The sequence below is a fragment of the Sminthopsis crassicaudata genome, chromosome 2, assembly GCF_048593235.1.
Source record: "Sminthopsis crassicaudata isolate SCR6 chromosome 2, ASM4859323v1, whole genome shotgun sequence".
In the NCBI taxonomy this organism is placed as follows: domain Eukaryota; kingdom Metazoa; phylum Chordata; class Mammalia; order Dasyuromorphia; family Dasyuridae; genus Sminthopsis; species Sminthopsis crassicaudata.
In genome coordinates, this window is record NC_133618.1 from 541,728,566 (window position 1) to 541,735,782 (window position 7,217).

The window sequence follows — 7,217 nt, forward strand, 5'->3', positions numbered from 1 at the left end:
GAAAAATCTGGTGACTTGTGGTGACTCTTCAAATAGGCGGGGGGGGGGGGGGGAATTCCCAAAAAAGAAATAGGAAAATAAAAGTTCTTTTTTAAAGTAAATATTTAATAAAGACATCTCTTTCAAATCATTCAGCCCTCCAACGATTGTTTGATTTTACCAAGCGGGCCTAAGCGAAGAGCAAAGGGTTACAAAATTGTTATTCAGAAAGACTAGAAACAAAACAATACAAAAACTCTCAAGAACAGCAACCATCATGAGGATCATGTTTAGAGCTAGAAGGGACCTCAGACGCCATCTATCCGGTCCCCTCATTTTTTAGATAGGTGTTTAGGTTAAGTAACTTGTCTCACAATGAATGACATTTAACTTCTTTTTTTAAAGGTATTTTTAAAATGCCTCAGATAAGACATTTTAAGGACAGGGCTACTAAAAAGAAATAAATACATAGCCCTCTAAAGCAGGGGAAAACTTTCTGGTTGCCTAATATCCAGCCAATGAATTAAATTTAAATTTAAATAAATTATTTTCACGATGATGAAAGCAATGGTTTCTCTCTTTCCCATTTCCGTTTAATAAACAAATACTGGAAACCCTAAATTACCACCATTTCCTTCACATTCATGATACCCAGAAACACAATTGAGCCTTCCTAGGATATCTCTTAAGCTTTGTCACTTAGCAATCTATTAGAAACCCACTGGCCTGAGAATCTCCTTTTTTCTTTTACTACATCGTTATTTTTTCCCCCACACACTAGCACAATGCAAAGAAACAGGAAAGAAAACACAATTTCATACACATGGATTAAACCTGAAACACAGGAGATCAAGCATCTTCTTACCACTCTGGCATATGATTCTTTTACCCACCTGCTCAATAATCCCTCCTTGGCTGCACAGCTGCTGCCAATTCCACGTGCCCATTGAGGCAGGTGCTTTGGTGAATTACCTGTTCCCTGATGAAGACAGTCTTTCATGTTCCCCTAAGTGAGCCTAACACCTGCAAATCATGGACTAGGCAATTCATAACTTCTTCATTTAGCACTCTAACCAACTTTTTCCTGGAAACTGTATTGAGTATATTCATGTTCACTTGGTATTTTTGTAGAGAACTGACAGTCTCATTTTTAAGAGCCAAGTGAAAGAAAACTGGTTGGAAAGCCACAAACAACATGTCACCTAACATAAGGTGGCAGTGTTCCTAAAGTGGGCTCTGCCTGGCAGTATCCTTATGCATGATCAGTTGCTTACAAAGGAGGCAACAAATGGCTAGCTCTCGGTTGAGAAGAAACAGCAATATAAAGCAATATAATGCTGTTAGTCAAGGAAGCAGAGGTGAATACACAGCAAATAGACAAGGGCTCTAAGAAGTTCCGTAGATCACCCACACTTTCTAGCTTGGTGGCTGAACTCAGACAGCAGTGCCAGCCAATCATCTAAATCAGAAATATCACCTCTGCCTGACACAGCAATTAGCAAACCCATCAGTAAGCAATCTTCTATTCCACCCCCAGATTCCATCCAGATGCTGGAAATGTATGCTGCCTACTGCAGAAAACCCACTCTATAACCAGAATGATAAATACACTACACTGGAAGTACATTAGAACCACACACACAGGTCCCATATGCACCTCTTTGCCCAGCAAAATATATATATGTAATTCAGATGGGTAAACTTTCTACAAAAAAAGGTACAAATTTCCCACATGCCCCATAAACAGAAACACACTTAATAAAGAGATAAAAGTAAAGTATCTCCATGTTCTATATAATAAAAGGTCCAACTCTGAAACTAACTTGAGGCTTCTGCTTCCACTGACATCTGACAGAATTCCAAACTTCTCTAGAAAAAAACTGGATGAATTCTGGCATTAGGAAATTCAGAAAGATCTAAATTCAAATCCTGTCTCTGTGAAATTCATTAGCAAAATGAAGGGGTTACACTAGACTACCTCTAAAGTCCCTTCTGGTTCCCAATTGATGATAATATGAAATCCAAGTTCTATATCAACTTGTCACTTTAAGTCAATATACAACATTGAGACAATGGAAAATAGTCAAACAAGATCAATTCAAGTAACTGTTCTGCCCTTTACTACTTGTGTGATCTTGGGCAAAGTTAATTAACATCCCTGGGCTTCAACTTTTTCATTCATTAAATGAGGATGGTGGAATAACTTATGCAATGTCACCCAGTTCTACACTTATGATCCTATTCTCCACTAGGAAAGTCTTGATACTTTGGTCTACAGATAGAGAACAAAGAATCATGGACAGATGTTATATTACATCTATTACCAAAATAGTCTAAGATGAGAGGTGTCATACAAAGATCGAAATGTAATTAGGAAATATTTTACAAAATAAATAAAAATACAATAAAACATAGACATTATATTAAAACTAAGCAGCAATCATTACTACATAAAGATGAATGGCTCCTATTTTCTATTTGAGCTTGACACCACTAGTCAAGATCTATTGGTTCATTGTGTTCTCTCCTATTTCTAGGGACCAGAACTCCACTTCTCAAAGTGTTGTTTTTTCTCCCCCAATCTCTTTTAAAAGAAGGGGTCTTCTTTAGTGTACAAATTGGAAACCTTTTGTTATCATAAAAGAATCTTCTAGGAAACTAGTGATTTGTTGTTGGGTTTTGAGTCAAGAGTAAATGTCATTTTGCCAAGTCATGCGGTTATAAAATTGCTGACTTGAAATAGAAAAGGACTTCAAAGGACATCTAGTACAACTTTCCAAAACAAATCTGTCCATACAGGTGAGGAAACCAAGTTCAAGAAGGCTGAGTTACTCAAGGTCACAAAGGTTGTGTCTGGAGTAGTATTTGAACCCATGTCCGGTGACTCCAAATGCTCTTCCTTCCTCACCATGCTATCTCTGTGGGACCTATTTACAGTCTCATCTTCAAAGTTAATTTTTCATATTTGATACCACTCCATCCATTAATGTGAATCAAATCTCAATTTTTTTTTCTATGTTCACATTCTACAAAATCTTCCATTGATTAAAAAAAAGTTTTTTATTTTGCACAGCCAGCACTTCCTTTTCTAACTTCAGTACTCCTAAGGGTTTCTGATTTCCATCAGCAAGAATTGCTTCAAACAACATAGATCACAACCAATCATTTCTTAAGATAGCCTTTGCTGTAGGGGTGGGAGGAAATTCACCTAATGGCATACCTTCTGGAAATGTGCTTATCTAAAACTCAAAGCTGCTCTTTGGAACTAGACCTGTGGGTGTCCATTTGTATTCAAAAGTCTTTGTAAATTGGTGAGACCTACTCTAAGCTTTCTCTCAGCTGGCACAGTCTTCCAGAAGCAGATTGTTTCTCAATTGTCTGACAGCAGAACCCACAGTCACCTCCAAGAAATGAAGCAGCAACTTAGTAGGAATTCAGGGGAAGCAATTAAAGTGACCACTCCCTTAGTGAAAGTTTCATGCCCACAAAACATATCCGCATATGAAATGCCAATGCCTTTTAAAAAAATTGTCCTACTACTACTATTACTGATCAAGAAGTTATTATTAAGAAAGTATTTGGGTCTCATTCATTTCTATGCCCTGTGCAGCTCCTCAGAAACATACTATGAAAAAATATAAAAGTTACAGGCCACATCTCAGTCAAGTCAGAAGAGCTGGGCTCTATGATTGGAAGGAGAGTGTACATCTTTTGGGGGAGCCAGTTTCCTCCGGGAGCCTCCCAGACATTACTCCTCCACCTCGGGGCGCGCTAGCTGACAAGGGAAGCACAACACTGGCACCCCCTATTCTTCAGAAAAATGTGTGCCAAAGAGCTCCGCATTGTTCCTCACTCAAAAAGAAGAGCCTCTCTGTCTGGCTTCCTCCAATGGCTGAGTCCCAGTCTAGTAAAAGGAAGAAAATGGCACGGAGGAGCCTGGGAGATGGAGCATATCCAAAGCTCTCAGACAAGACTTGAACCTGTGACCTTCACTGTGTACACAATAGGCGGGTGAGAGGGACCGGTTTATCTCCGAAGCAGCAGTTCTCAGCCCTAGGGTTGCACTCCTGATAAAATGACACGACTATTGTGTGTGGCAGCACAGCAGTCACCCCCTCACAACTGCCCAAACCAAAGCTCCCTCCCTGCAGACAAAGCAGCGCTGGGGTGAAATTAACTCGGGCTCCCGAGCAGGGCCTGAGAGGAGGAAGGCAGGCCTGCGGGGCTCGGCCCGGGAGCTCTGGGCACATGGCTGCAAAGAGCCAAGCCTTTCCCCCATCTTGGCAGTTCTCATTTGGTTAGAAAGCTGTCTCTTAGAGAATTTAATCATCTGTGATTTGTTCAGAGATATTCCCCTGAAGGGCTCTGATCTCTCCGCCCTGTGTGAGCCTAATTCCTAGAAGCTGAAATGACTGTTTGCTGCTGCCTGTTTCACAAACACACATTAATTGGTCAGATGTGTCTCCTCCTCCTCCTCCTCCTCAGCCCCAGAGGGAGGAAGGAGAATCTGAGCAAAGCACAGAAATGATCCAACCATAATTACACATAAAGGAAGAGAAGGGTATCATGGGTCTACAAGCAGGCCGGGGTCACAAGCCCTACCAGGGGACGCGGAGAGCTGTTAAGGGCCAGGCCCGGGCAAGGGCTCCCTCGGCCCGGGGAATCCCTCCATTTTGAAGAAAAGGACAGAAGTGGATGGGACCTGGGAGCTGGAAGAGGCACACACCCACAACCTGATGCCCACTCCCTGCCACTCTGCTCCCTTCCCACCAGCAGGCAGACCGTTCGCCAAAACCACTCTCTCAGCCCCACGCAACCTATCATCACCTGGGGTCCCAGATCCAAGCGGGGCTCCTCGCCAACTCCCTCCGACCCCGAGTGCCCGCCACCCCCTCCAACCCTCGATCCCCCTCCACTCGTGGAATTTCGCTCTGGACCGCCCCCCCTTTCCGAAGGTCCCCCTCCCCACGCAACGACCTCCCCTCCCGGCGCCCTCCCCGCGCCCGAGCCGCCCCCCCTCAGCCTCTAACCCCCACTTCCTCCTCCACCAGGCCCCGGGCCCCTCAGCGCCGCCCCCTCCCCACCCCCCCCACCCGGGCCCGGGCTTCCGCCGCCCCGACAGCCCGCCCCCTCCCCCCGCCAGCTCCACACAAAGCTCCGGACTCACCGCGCGGCCGGTCCCGGGAGCCGCCACCTCCGCCCACCCGGGGCCCCCGGCCGTGGAGCCGCCGCCGCCGCCGCCGCCGCCGCCGCCTCCGCCGCTACGGGCCCCAGGCCGCCATCCGTGCCTGAAGCCCCTCCCCCCACCCCACCCCGGCTCCGGCTCTCCTCCTCTTCCCGGTTCCGCTCGCCCCGCCCGGCCTGGCCGGTGCCGCTGAGTCCCGGGGACCGCGGGTCCCTCCTGCCGCCGTCGTCGCCGCCGCCGCGATCCGGGACCCGGGACAACCAGGGCCACCCAGAACACCCGGACACTGGATCACCGAGCCCGCGGATCCGGATTCGTGGCCGGCGCGGAGAAACCCGGAGGAAAGAGATCCTGAGTACGGAGCGGGAGAGTGCTGGGGGGCGGGGAATGGGGGGGTGGGAGAGGGAGGGAAACCCGGAACCCGGATGGAAGAGACAAATCCTGGTCCCGGAACGCACCGCCACGCGGACCCCGGATTGGAGAGCAGATTTCCTACGCGAGGAATCCAGGAAAACCCGGAGAACAGAATAGACACGGAGCGAGGAGTTCTAGGAAACCTGAAGTGAGGAACTCATCAAAGCAAACTGCCTGATCTGGGAAGGGAGCCTGAGGTTAGACTTGAGGGCGACATGCACAGGCCCCAGAGTGGTCTCTGCTGGTCCTCCCGAGAAGCGGGGACGCTCCCTTCTCCCCGGCCGGGGCCAGCGAGGGTCTCAGGCTCGCACGGAGCGGGGCTCCGCCAGAGTGGAATGTGTGACTACCGAGTGATTGATCCGCAGCCGCCCAGGAAGAGAAAAAAGCCCTGGGAGGGACAAAGCCCGACGCTCCAAATGCAGGCCGGCTGGGGGAGAGTCCGGCTCCGGCCTCCGCTTTCTAGTCTTTAAAAATGGGTATAACCCTTCCGACTGCTCTCTGCTTATCTGGAGAAATTGCAAATGTTCTCCCGTCCCGAACTGGACCCAGCCCTTTTGCAAATCAGAATAAGCAGCCGATCTGCTTCCCGTTCTCGGGCTTCCATTCTGGGCCTGAAAGTGTGGCTTTTCCAGACCTCCCATCTCCGGGCCTCTTCGTGACCTTCACCTAAGATTCCGTCCCCACCCTCCATATCAAATGGAAATTCACCTTTATCTCGAGGCTCCCTCCCCTTCACTACTTTAGCGGGCCGGCGTCTCCGCCGGGATTGCGGCCGACTTTCCTCCGCTCTCCAGACTTCGGGACCTCCCTTTCTTCTTTTATCTCTAGCACGATTCTGCGGTCTCTCACAGTCAGGACGGCACAGGACTTGGAAATCCAATCCAGGGCCTGGAATGCCCCCAGAACCGAACCGGGCCGGGAACTTTCATGACTCCCCTGGGCGGTTTCTGGACCAACTTGAGCCTTGTGCTTCTCTGAATGCGCCGAAGTTAGAAAAGTCGTAATAGTTGATGTTTATGGAACCCCTGAGTGCACAGAAGCCTTTCTTTACACTACCCCATTTAAACTAACGAACCCTGGAAGGTAGATGCGGATAAGAAACTTAGGTCGGATAAGTTAAATAACTTGCCCGTGGTCACATATTTGAAGTTACCTACATAAACATGGGTTCTTGAAGCAAATTCAGTGTTTTATCCATTATTCCACACAAGAAAGGGAGAAAGGGCCGGAGATCCACAAAAGTGGGATTTAACTTGGCCCAATTAGATTGGAGGCCTCTTAGCATTAAGGAAAAAACCTCATAATCAAATTTAGAGCGGGAAAGGATCTTAGAGGTCATGCAATTCAACCCTCATTTTGTAGACTCTGAATAACTGGCAAAGCAGCTATTTTTCTTTAAATTGTTCTTAGATCGGAAAATGGCACTGACATTCACCATTTGCAAAAAGCTATACTGATCTCTGGCGCTGAGAATGATGTTAGCATGAGATTGGGGTATGCTGTTACTAAGCAATAGCCCTACTAGAAAAATATTATTCAGTAATTCCAAAAATTAAACATAGTTTGATCCTATAGAGGACAAAGGTAAAAGATATAAACTTAACTGAGGAAGGAAAGAAAAGCGATGATCCCTACAATG

The 7,217-nt window shown here is 47.1% G+C and overlaps 1 protein-coding gene across 2 annotated transcripts in view; it reads right to left on the reverse strand.

The window, feature by feature from the left end:
• ZNF609 (zinc finger protein 609) overlaps positions 1–6,384 on the reverse strand; it is a 190,910-nt gene extending 184,526 nt beyond the window's left edge. The window contains exon 1 of one of the 2 annotated variants that reach the window (XM_074294836.1): positions 6,287–6,384. The gene's annotated coding sequence lies outside the window, so the exon portion shown is untranslated. Of the gene's footprint in view, positions 1–5,146; positions 5,233–6,286 lie in introns of those variants that run through there. The other variant, XM_074294835.1, reaches the window with a different exon arrangement.
• Between the last annotated feature and the right edge of the window lie 833 nt (positions 6,385–7,217).